The following is a 13,122-nucleotide window of genomic DNA, read 5'->3' as shown; positions in this document are numbered from 1 at the left end:
GTGGGCTTTCTCTAGTTGCGGCAAGCAACTACTCTTCCTTGCGGTGTGCGGGCTTCTCATTGTGGTGGCTTCTCTTGTTGTGGAGCATGGGCTCTAGGCACGCAGACTTCAGTAGTCGTGGCATGTGGGCTCAGTAGTTGTGGCTCATGGGCTCTAGAGCGCAGGCCCAGTAGCTGTGGCACACGGGCTTAGTTGCTCCGCGGCATCTGGGATCTTCCTGGACCAGGGCTCGAACCAGTGTCCACTGCATTGGCAGGAGGATTCTTAACCACTGTGCCACCAGGGAAGTCCCATATATTCCAATTCTTATGATGATTATAGTTCTCATTATAAACTAATAAATTGCCTTTATGGTTCTTACATCATTACTATGAGTTTAGGTAATGTAAGCCCAGTCCTAAGAAATGTGTGGATTCTTTGAATGTTAACAACATTGGTTTTTAGAGCCTGTAAGGCTAAGGCTGAGCCCCCAACTATCATGGCCGTGATGGTTGTAAATCCCACCATTTAGGTAATTCAGGCTCCTAGGAAATTTCTTAAGGAACCAATGCTGGTCTTTCTGTCATGACAATGCTTTTTTTATTTTAATTAATTTTTATTGAAGTATAGCTGCTTTACAATGTTGTGTTAGTTTCTACTGTACAGCAAAGTAAATGAGCTATATGTATACATATAGTCGCTCTTTTTTGAATTTTCCTTCCTACTTAGGTCACCACAGAGCACTGAGTTCCCCGAGCTATACAGTAGGTTCTCATTAGACAATCCTTTTCTTACCACATGAAACATTTTTTTTAACATCTTTATTGGAGTATAACTTCTTTACAATGGTGTGTTAGTTTCTGCTGTATAACAAAATGAATCAGCTATACATATACATATATCCCCATATCTGTCGCTCTTGTGTCTCCCTCCCACACTCTCTATCCCACCCCTCTAGGTGGACACAAAGCACCTAGCTGATCTCCCTTTGCTATGCAGCTGCTTCCCACTAGCTATCTATTTTACATTTGGTAGTGTGTATGTGTCCATGTCACTCTCTCACTTCGTCCCAGCTTACCCTTCCCCTTCCCCGTGTCCATTCTCTATGTCTGTGTATTATATTCCTGTCCTGCCCTTAGGTTCTTCAGAACCTTTTTTTTTTAAATTCCATATGTATGTGTTAGCATATGGTATTTGTTTTTCTCTTTCTGACTTACTTCACTCTGTATGACAGTCTCTAGGTCCATCCACCTCACTACAAATAACTCAATTTCGTTTCTTTTTATGGCTAAGTAATATTCCATTGTATATATGTGCCACATCTTTATCCATTCATCTGTTGATGGACACTCAAGTCGCTTCCATATCCTGGCTATTGTAAATAGAGCTGCAATGAATATTATGGTACATGACTCTTTTTGAATTATGGTTTTCCCAGGGTATATACCCAGTAGTGGGATTGCTGGGTCATATGGTAGTTCTATTTTTAGTTTTTTGAGGAACTTCCATACTGTTCTCCATAGTGGCTGTACCAATTCACATTCCCACCAACAGAGCAAGAGGGTTCTCTTTCCTCCACACCCTCTCCAGCATTTATTGTTTGTAGATTTTTTGATGATGGCCATTCTGACCGGTGTGAGGTGATACCTCATTGTGGTTTGATTTGCATTTCTCTAATGATTAGTGATGTTAAGCATCCTTTCATGTGTTTGTTGGCAATCTGTATATCTTCACTGGAGAAATGTCTATTTAGGTCTTCTGCCCATTTTTCGATTGGGCTGTTTGTGTTTTTGATATTGAGTTGCATGAACTGCTTGTGTATTTTGGAGATTGATCCTTTGTCAGTTGCTTCATTAGCAAATATTTTCTCCCATTCTGAGGGTTGCCTTTTCGTCTTGTGCATGGTTTCCTTTGCTGTGCAAAAGATTTAAGTTTCATTAGGTCCCAATTGTTTGTTTTTGTTTTAATTTCCATTTCTCTAGGAGGTGGGTCAAAAAGGATCTTGCTGTGACTTATGTCATGGAGTGTTCTGCCTATGTTTTCCTCTAAGTTTTATAGTGTCTGGCCTTATATTTAGGTCTTTAATCCATTTTGAGTTTATTTTTGTGTATGGTGTTAGGAAGTGTTCTAATTTCATTCATTTACATGTAGCTGTCCAGTTTTCCCAGCACCACTTATTGAAGAGACTGTCTTTTCCCCATTGTATACTCTTGCCTCCTTTATCAAAGATAAGGTGGCCATATGTGCGTGGGTTTACCTCTGGGCTTTCTATTCTGTTCCATTGATCTATATTTCTGTTTTTGTACCAGTATAATACTGTCTTGATTACTGTAGCTTTGTAGTATAGTCTGAAGTCAGGGAGCCTGGTTCTTCCAGCCTAGTTTTTCTTTCTCAAGTTTCCTTTGGCTATTAAGGGTCTTTTGTGTTTCCATAAGAATTGTGAAATTTTTTGTTCTAGTTCTGTGAAAAATGCCATTGGTAGTTTGATAGGGATTGCATTGAATCTGTTGATTGCTTTGGGTGGCATAGTCATTTTCACAATGTTGATTCTTCCAATACAAGAACATGGTATATCTCTCCATCTGTTTGTATCATCTTTAATTTCTTTCATCAGTGTCTTATAGTTTTCTGCATACAGGTCTTTTGTCTCCTTAGGTAGGTTTATTCCTAGGTATTTTATTCTTTTTGTTGCAGTGGTAAATGGGAGTGTTTCCTTAACTTCTCTTTCAGATTTTTCATCATTAGTGTATAGGAATGCAAGAGATTTCTGTGCATTAATTTTGTATCCTGCAACTTTTCCAAATTCATTGATTAGCTCTAGTAGTTTTCTGGTAGCATCTTTAGGATTCTTTACGTATAGTATCAAGTCATCTGCAAACAGTGACAGCTTTACTTCTTCTTTTCCAATTTGGATTCCTTTTATTTGTTCTTCTTCTCTGATTGCTGTGGCTAAAACTTCCAAAACTATGTTGAATAATAGTGGTGAGAGTGGGCAACCTTGTCTTGTTCCTGATCTTAGTGGAAATGGTTTCAGTTTTTCACCATTGAGAACGATGTTGGCTGTGGGTTTGTCATATATGGCCTTTATTATGTTGAGGTAAGTTCCCTCTATGCGTACTTTCTGGAGGGTTTTTATCATAAATGGGTGTTGAATTTTGTCAAAAGCTTTTTCTGCATCTATTGAGATGATCATATGGTTTTTCTCCTTCAATTTGTTAATATGGTGTATCACGTTGATTGATTTGCGTATATTGAAGAATCGCTGCATTCCTGGGATAAAACCCACTTGATCATGGTGTATGATCCTTTTAATGTGCTGTTGGATTCTGTTTGCTAGTATTTCTTTGAGGATTTTTGCATCTATGTTCATCAGTGATAATGGCCTGTAGTTTTCTTTTTTTGTGGCATTGTCTGGTTTTGGTAACAGGGTGATGGTGGCCTCGTACAATGAGTTTGGGAGTGGTCCTCTCTCTGCTATATTTTGGAAAAGTTTGAGAAGGATCGGTGTTAGCTCTTCTCTAAATGTTCAATAGAATTCACCTGTGAAGCCATCTGGTCCTGGGCTTTTGTTTGTTGGAAGATTTTTAATCAAAATCTCAATTTCAGTGCTTGTGATTGGTCTGTTTATATTTTCTATTTCTTCCTGGTTCAGTCTCGGAAGGTTGTGCTTTTCTAAGAATTTGTCCATTTCTTCCAGGTTGTCCACTTTATTGGCATATAGTTGCTTGCAGTAATCTCTCATGATCCTTTGTATTTCTGCAGTGTCAGTTGTTACTTCTCCTTTTGCATTTCTAAATCTATTGATTTGAGTCTTCTCCCTTTTTTTCTTGATGAGTCTGGCTAATGGTTTATCAATTTTGTTTATCTTCTCAAAGAACCATCTTGTAGTTTTATTGATCTTTGCTCTTGTTTCCTTCATTTCTTTTTCATTTATTTCTGATCAGATCTTTATGATTTCTTTCCTCTGCTAACTTTGGAGTTTTCTTCTTTTTCTTTCTCTAATTGCTTTAGGTGTAAGGTTAGGCTGTTTATTTGAGATGTTTCTTGTTCCTTGAGGTAGGATTGTATTGCTATAAACTTCCCTCTTAGAACTGCTCTTGCTGCATCCCATAGGTTTCGGGTTGTTGTGTTTTCATTGTCATTTGTTTCTAGGTATATTTTGATTTCCTGTTTGATTTCTTCAGTGATCTCTTGGTTATTTAGTAGTGTATTGTTTAGCTTCCATGTGTTTGTATTTTTTTACAGATTTTTTTCCTGTAATTGATATCTAGTCTCATAGCCTTGTGGTCGGAAAAGGTACTTCATATGATTTTAATTTTCTTAAATATACCAAGGCTTGATTTGTAACCCAAGATATAATCTATCCTGGAGAATGTTGCATGAGCACTTGAGAAGAAAGTGTATTCTGTTGTGTTTGGATGGAATGTCCTATAAATATCAATGAAGTCCATCTTGTTTAATGTATCATTGAATGCTTGTGTTTCCTTATTTATTTTTATTTTGGTTGGTCTGTCCATTGGTGAAAGTGGCATGTTAAAGTCCCCATGATTGTGTTACTGTCGATTTCCCCTTTTATGGCTGTTAGCATTTGCCTTATGTATTGAGGTGCTCGTATGTTGGGTGCATAAATATTAACAATTGTTATATCTTCTTCTTGGATTGATCCCTTGATCATTATGTAGTGTCCTTCTTTGTCTCTTGTAATAGTCTTTATTTTAAAGTCTATTTTGTCTGATATGAGAATTGCTACTCCAGCTTTCTTTTGATTTCCATTTGCATGGAATATCTTTTTCCATCCCCTTACTTTCAATCTGTATGTGTCCCTAGGTCTGAAGTAGGTCTCTTGTATACAGCATATATATGGGTCTTGTTTTTGTATCCATTCAGCCAGTCTGTGTCTTTTGGTTGGAGCATCTAATCCATTTACATTTAAGGTAGTTATCGATGTGTATGTTCCTCTTACTATTTTCTTAATTGTTTTGGGTTTGTTATTTTAAGTCTTTTCCTTCTCTTGTGTTTCCTGCCTAGAGAAGTTCCTTTAGCATTTGTTGTAGAGCTGGTTTGGTGGTGCTGAATTCTCTTAGCTTTTGCTTGTCTGTAAAGGTTTTAATTTCTCCATTGAATCTGAATGAGATCTTTGCTGGGTAGAGTAATCTTGGTTGTAGGTTTTTCCCTTTCATCACTTTAAATATGTCCTGCCACTCCCTTCTGGCTTGTAGAGTTTCTGCTGAAAGACCAGCTGTTAACTTTATGGGGATTCGCTTGTGTGTTAATCGTTGCTTTTCCCTTGCTGCTTTTAATATTTTTTCTTTGTATTTAATTTTTGATAGTTTGATTAATATGTGTCTTGGCATGTTTCTCCTTTGATTTATCCTGTATGGGACTCTCTGCACTTCCTAGACTTGATTGACTATTTCCTTACCCATATCAGGGAAGTTTTCGAAAATAATCTCTTCAAATATTTTCTCAGTCCCTTTTTTTCCCTCTTCTTCTTCTGAGACCCCTATAATTCAAATGTTGGTGCATTCAGTGTTGTCCCAGAGGTCTCTGAGACTGTCCTCAATTCTTTTCATTCTTTTTTCTTTATTCTGCTCTGTGGTAATTATTTCCACTATTTTATCTTCCAGGTCACTTATCCATTCTTCTGCCTCAGTTATTCTGCTATTGATATCTTCTAGAGAATTTTTAATTTATTTATTGTGCTGTTCATCATTGTTTGTTTGCTCTTTAGTTCTTCTAGGTCCTTGTTAGGTTTCTTGTATTTTCTCCATTCTATTTCCAGGATTTTGGATATTTACTATCATTACACTGAATTCTTTTTCAGGTAGAATGCCTATTTCCTCTTCATTTGTTTGTTCTGGTGGGGTTTTACCTTGCTCCTTCATCTGCTGTGTATTTCTCTGTCTTGCTTAGCTTACTGTGTTTGGGGTCTCCATTTCATGTTCGTAGTTCCCGTTGCTTTTGGTGTCTGTTCCCAGTGGGTACAGCTGGTTCAGTGCATTGTGTAGGTTTCCTGGTGGAGGGGACTGGTGCCTGTGTTCTGGTGGATGAAGCTGGATCTTGTCTTTCTTGTGGGCAGGACCGCGTCTGGTGGTGTGTTTTGGGGTGTCTGTGAACTTATTATTATTTTAAGCAGCCTCTCTGCTAATGGGTGTGGTTGTGTTCCTGTTTTGCTAATTGTTTAGCATAGGGTGTCCAGCACTGTAGCCTTCTGGTCGTTGAGTGGAGCTGGGTCTTAGCATTGAGATGGAGATCTCTGGGAGAGCTTTTGCCATTTGATATTACGTGGGGCCAGGAGGTGTCTGGTAGTCCAATGTCCTTAACTCGGTTCTCCCACCTCAGAGGCTCTAGTCTGACACCTGGCCGGAGCACCAAGAGCCTGTCAGCCACACGGCTTTGGAGAAGTCTGAGGTCTTCTGCCAGCGTTCAGTAGGTGTTCTACAGGAGTTGTTCCACATGTAGATGTATTTCTGATGTATTTGTGGGGAGGAAGGTCATGTCCATGTCTTACTCTTCTGCCATCTTGAAGCCACTCCAAATATGAGGGAATTTAGAAAGGAGTCCAGGATGACCCTCAGATCAATGGCATGATGGGTGAGTGCCAGATACTTACTCAGAAGGGGAACACAGGGAAAGGAACAGCTTTGGGGAAAGAAATAAGAGTTGGAGTTGGAGATACCAAGTAGCCGTCCAAGTCATACAAGGGGAATTATCAAGTAGAAGCTGGGATATGAGTCTGGGCTCAGGGTTAGGACTGGAGAGATAAATTGGGAGGCTTCAGTGTATAGATGGTATTTAAGGCCATGGGACTAAAGCATCTAGAAAATGAGCATAAATAAGCATAAATAAATAAAGGCCAATGACTGAGCCCTGATGTGCTCCAACATTTAACAGTCCTGGAAGCAGTGGTCAATGAAGCAGGAGAGGCAGGAAAGAGATCTGATGTGGAAGCCAAGTGAAGAAATGTTTAAGGATGGAATGATCACCAATTCAAATGCCACTAAGAGGCCAAGCAAGATGGCAACTGAGACATGACTCCTGGATTTGGCAAGATGGAGGTTATTATTTGATCTTGACAAGTGTAAATGCCAGAAATGGAGTGAGTTGAGTTGAAAATATGAGGTGACAATGTGGAGACATTAATAATAATCAGCTCGTAATGGACTATTTCAGTAAAAGGGAGTAGGAAAATGTATTAGTTGAGAGGGACAAAGACACTAGGGAGAATTTATATCCTGCTTGTATGTTGATGGGAATGATCAAGAAGAGAAGGAAAAATTGTGGATGCAAGAGAGGGAGGGGTTATTGCTGGATTGAAATTGTTGATGGGTCAGAAGCACAGGATTAGGTGTAGGTGTATATGTGGAAATGCTGGCTTCAAATGGGAGCACTGATGGTTATGCAGGATAACAGAAGGGAAGGCAAAGTACTTAGGTATAGATGCTCGCAGGCTGACAGATTTAGCGAAGAAAAAACTGAGGTGGTTTTCTTCCAATTTCTTCTATTTTCTCAGCCAAATCAGAAGAGTGGTCATTATCTAAGACTGAGAGGTGGGGTGGGGTGATGTTTGATGTTTAAAGGTAGAGGGAAAGCTGTGAAGTAATTACCTAGGAGAGTGGAAATGACCAGGGAAATGTAGCAAGACTGTTGAACAGGGTAAGGCTGACTTGAAATTTAAACTTTAAAAATTTTTTTGAAGTAAGAGCAGTCAACATGGTTGCACACTCTTCTCAAGCCATGTTTAACTGCTCAGTGCTGATGTGAAGTAGATAAAGAATTCTGTTTAATATAGGGTTGGGTTTTTCTAGTGAGTAAGATGGAAGGTGAGAGGGGCGTGGCAGTTGTGGTGTACGCAATGGAGTGATTCGTTACAGTAAGCCGCAAAAAAGGAAAAGACAGTTACACAAGAGGAAAAATAGACAGTGAAGAAGTGGTAGGTCACTAGCTGGCTGCTCCAAAAGGGTTGATTGAGGATAGTAGCGATCGTAGAGATAGAAAGTTAAGAGATGATTGATCAGAAGAGTATGGAACGCTGGAAATCAAGATTTTGAGAAGTAATACAGTGATGCGGTAAGAAGTTCTCCAAGGCATGTGACCACGATAGTGTTTTGCTGAAATGTAGTGAAGGAAAATAATATTGGAAGTGAGAAGATTAAGGAACTCAGAGGCTAGGGTGTTTACATGGATAATTTTTGTGAATGCCAAAGTTACCCAGCAGAGGAGTGTAGAGTAGTGGTGGAGAGAAAGACTGCAAGACCAGAATCTAAAATCTTTACTGAATAAGGAAAAGTTAGCAAGGTAGACAGAGGCTGGTAGACAGCTCAATAAAGAGAGATAGTGGTCTGATAGCTTGTACTTCAAAGAAACTGAATTTGTTGTTGTTTAAGGAGAAAGAACAATAAAAATACCTAAAAGTAGCATTGAGAATCAAGGACATCACCTCTAGCTCCTCTGTAAGTGGGGTGCAGGAGAAAACTCAGCTACCACTTGAGAGAGCTGAAGTGGATATAATGTCTTCAAAGCCAAGTTTCAGTTAAAGAAAGAGGTACTATAAATTCCAAGGCACACAGTGGAAGGGTAGGTCTGGTTGGGGAGGACAGAGTGACTGATTCAGATCAGGGGATGTATTAAACTCTATGAATGATAAAGAATGACCCAGGAGCTTAAAATTCTGTTTGGCCTGCTGAAATATATAAGGCATTTGAGCTTAATTCTGATGGTAACTTAAGAGAAGGTGGGTATCACTCTTCACTGTAGCCTGTGCTTTGGGCCTGATTTCTTGGCAGTTTGTAGGAGAGAGACTGGTGGTATCATGATCATTGCGAAGTGGCAGCCTTGCAGGATGTGTGGCCTTCCCTTCAATCCTGCTGAAGGTAGTATGACAGTAGGGAGAGGACTGATTTTGCCAAGGTCAAATGAATTCTCATGGCCTTGCTTGAATCCTCTGAGTCTTTCAAAAGATATATTCTATAAAGCCACCAAGAACACATTCCCTTAGAAAATTCCTTCCTTCAGTGCCCAAAGGCATATGGTTTGGCTCCCAGGCACATCAATCAATGGCTTAATCAGCTCTACTGTAGCCTGCTTATCTATGAATCCTCCAGTATTGAGATGAAAAAGCATCCGCCTTTCCTAGATTACACCAATGAAAATTGATGAGATGGAATGGCTCTGTCCCAAAGGACTTAAATCAAGTCACTAAGAAAAAAAGTGTCGGGACTTCCCTGGTGGTGCAGTGGTTAAGAATCTGCCTGCCAGTGCAGGAGACACGGGTTCAAGCCCTGGTCCGGGAAGATCCCACATGCCACGGAGCAACGAAGCCCGTGTGCCACAACTAAACTACTGAGCCTGCGCTCTAGAGCCCGCAAGCCACAACTACCTAGCCCGTGTGTGCTGCAACTACTGAAGCCTGTGAACCTAGAGCCTGTGCTCTGCAACAAGAGAAGCCACTGCAATGAGAAGTCCACGCACCACAAGGAAGAGTAGCCCCCGCTCGCCGCAACTAGAGAAAGCCCACTCGCAGCAATGAAGACCAACGCAGCCAAAAATAAATAAATAAATAAAATTTTAAAAAAGGTTCATAACTGACGTTCATTAAACTCCTTAAGTTCCATGATTAAAAAATTAGCACATATGAAATTAATAACTGTTTAAAGTATGTAATTTTCTTTTTGACAGTTATAATCTTACTTCCCAGCATACTTCAAACATATTAACATTCACCTTTTGTCTGGATATAGTTTAAAAATACAAAGCAGCTTAGTGCTACAGAAATTAGCAACACTTTTGGAAAAATAAAATAAAAGAGAAAACAAAACCTACAGGTGTTTATACAACAATGAACTATTCTGGATGAATAGTAGGAGGACTTGAGTTCAAAGAATTGAAACTCACATCTCAACAAGCTAAACGCTATTAAAAGAGCCTGAGTAATAACCTAAACACCCATACCCCTACACCTCTTAACATAAATTCATGACACAGAATGATGTTTGAAACAATAGGTGTTTTGTTTTAAAATTTCAAGTCCAAGGTGTTAATGCTTACTACTGGAGTCTGGAATGCCCAGATGGTTGGGCTTGACAACTGATTCAACATGCCTGAATCTTGTTGGGACGCAACACAAGGTGCAGATGGTCAGAGCAGACAGTCAAATTTAAAATACACTGTTGTTACAATGATTTCGAGTAGGTCTTAATGAAAGCTAAATTTAAAAGTATAGGGGGGAGAGAGATGAAAAACAAGATTTGATTAAAAGGACCTGAACTGGAAAGGTTCCATAAAAGTTTAAAACAGATAACTCTTGTATGCCTAAACATTTCCATTTTTACGACTTCACCTGTATATATTGTACAGTCACTACTTCCCTTGAGAAATGCTTCTTCTCCAGATTTTTTCCCCCTCAAGTCCTTTCCCAAAGCTGCTGCCAAAATCAACTTCCTCTGTTGCCATTCTGACAATGTTACTCCCTTCCTAAAATTCCCTTTAATGGCCTTTGCTGGTCTTTGTATGAGTGGCAGGCTTCTTGCCCTGCCCTTAGGACAAACACCCTATTTCTGCCCAGATTTATTTAAGGCTCCCACCTATTTTTACAAATACATGTGTCATTTTCTTCTCCATATAGATTACCTTTCAGTGTCTCAACTTATGTTCATTAATGTTTAGATTGTAAATATTTTATTCAGTTTTGCTCAATAAGAGTTCCTCATTTTACCTCAACCTTCCCCTTCACCTCCACTCCAACACAAATACACACACACTAAAAATCTCTAGTGCTATTTGCCTTATTCAAATTTCTCCGGAAATTCAATTATTTTTGTATGAACTACACAAGAAATCATCCACACTGAAAAGTTTTGTCCAATAAAAACTAAACAGCAAAAACAAAATACTCTTAACAGATGAAAATAATTTTGTGGAATTTCCCTAAGAGGCAAAAAGATCTTTCAGAATGAATCACAGGAAAAAATATCTAATATTTTTATCATGGGCAACTTCTAGGAAAAGATTCTCCAGATTCTGAAACAGCACCAATGCTATGTCCTTTTTTCTTCGTCATCCTTATTTTTTTTTTAACCTAAAAGAGCTGAATTCAAGTCCCAGCTCTGTTATTTGCAAATTTTGTTATTTTTGTCATTTAATCTCTTTGAGCCTCAATTTCTTGTTTGTAAAGTGGAAATAACAATACCTATATGAGCTTTTCTGAGGATTCAATACTATTTGTAAAAGTTCTTTATAAAGTAAAAAGTACTACACAAATACAAGGTATTATTATTACTTCCTTCAAATGTTCCCTTTTGACTGAGAACTTTCCCAGGATTTCCCCTTTCCCATACATTTTTATCTGGAGACAAATCTGGTAGTGTAGTCATAAACTTACCTCCTAAATGGGAAACCATGCTAAATCTTTCAGAGATGTCGAATATTGTTGTCAATAATTTCTTCTATCATTATTGGATTTTACAGGAAACGAGAGACACTAATGTCATTTTTTATTATTATAATTTTTAAAATATAGAAAGTATATAAAAGAGGGACTTCCTTAGTGGCACAGTGGTTAAAAATCCGCCTGCCAGTACAGGGGACACGGGTTCCATCCCTGGTCCAGGAAGATCTCACATGCTGTGGAGCAGCTAAGCCCTTGCGCCAAAACTACTGAGCCTGCACTCTAGAGCCCGCGAGCCACAACTACTGAGCCCGAGTGCCACAACTACTGAAGCCCACGTGCCCTAGAGCCCATGCTCCTCAACAAGAGAAGCCACCGCCCTGAGAAGCTCACACACCGCAAAGAAAAGCGGCCCCCACTCGCAGCAACTAGAGGAAGTCTGTGTGCAGCAACAAAGAGCCAAAGCAGCCAAAAATAAATTAACTAATTTTAAAAAAAGTATATAAAAGAATATAAAATTTATCAGTAACCTCACCACTCAAAAACAACTATTAAAATTTTGATTTTTTTTTCTTATCTTTTCCTAATGCCTATGTATAACCTTATGGAGTGTGTGTGTATGCCAGAGGCTTTATATGAATTGTCTAATTTATTCTTCACAACAACTTTGTGAGGCAGGTACTATGAGCCTCTTCTACCTTTCACAGAGGAAAAATCAGTTCAGAGAGATTAACTTGCTGAAAGTTACATAAATAGGTGGCTGCCTGATGCTGAAGTCTCTACTGTGAAGCACTCCATTATTTTTTACAACTCTGCAATCTTACTGTGCGTGCCACTTTCTTCACTTGTAAAATAGTGGCCATTTTACTGTATTATTATAGACTAATTAGAAACATGATTTTTAATAATCTTTGTTCTTTGAATGAGCCATGATTTATTTAATTAGTCCCCTATCGTGGGATACTTATTTCCAATTTCTCACTAAACATTCTCTTTTTTTAAATGATATTCACATATAAGCTTAATATCTAAAACTTTTTTAAAATAAGGAAATATATCATAAAGAAAATCAGGACTTCCCTGGGGTCCAGTGGCTAAGACTCCACGCTCCCAATGCAGGGGGCCTGGGTTCGATCCCTGGTCAGGGAACAAGATCCCACATGCTGCAATTAACAGTTCGCATGCCGCAACTAAAACATTCCACTTGCTGCAACTAAGACCCGATGCAGCCAAATAAATAAATAAATAAATAAATATTTAAAAAAAAGAAAGTAAAAGTCCTCTGTGCACTCTTCTCCAAAGAGAAATTCTACCTCTACCTCTCTTTTTTTCTTTTTGAGATAATTGCTCCTAACAGTTTTGTATGTATTTTTGCAGGATTGTTTTTCTTATTTTAATTTTATTTAACTTTTTGACCAAAAAACAAAAAAAAATGGAATCATCCTATATGTGTTTTGCCCCTTGCTTTTTTTTTTTTTTTGCCGTACGCGGGCCTCTCACCACTGCGGCACCTCCCGTTGCGGAGCACAGGCTCCGGACATGCAGGCCCAGCAGCCATGGCTCACGGGCCCAGCCACTCCGCGGCATGTGGAATCCTCCCTGACCAGGGCACGAACCCACGTCCCCTGCATCGGCAGGTGGACTCTCAACCACTGCGCCACCAGGGAAGCCCTGCCCCCTTGCTTTTTTGTCTTTGAAGAATTTCATGGACATCTTTCCATGTCGGTCCATGTATTTATCAGGGCTCTTTCTGCAGC

Source organism: Monodon monoceros, unplaced genomic scaffold (assembly GCF_005190385.1).
Source record: "Monodon monoceros isolate NGI ecotype Baffin Bay Population unplaced genomic scaffold, NGI_Narwhal_1 Super_Scaffold_20, whole genome shotgun sequence".
NCBI lineage: Eukaryota > Metazoa > Chordata > Mammalia > Artiodactyla > Monodontidae > Monodon > Monodon monoceros.
The sequence above is the reverse complement of the archived record's forward strand: the minus strand, read 5'-3'. Positions refer to the sequence as shown.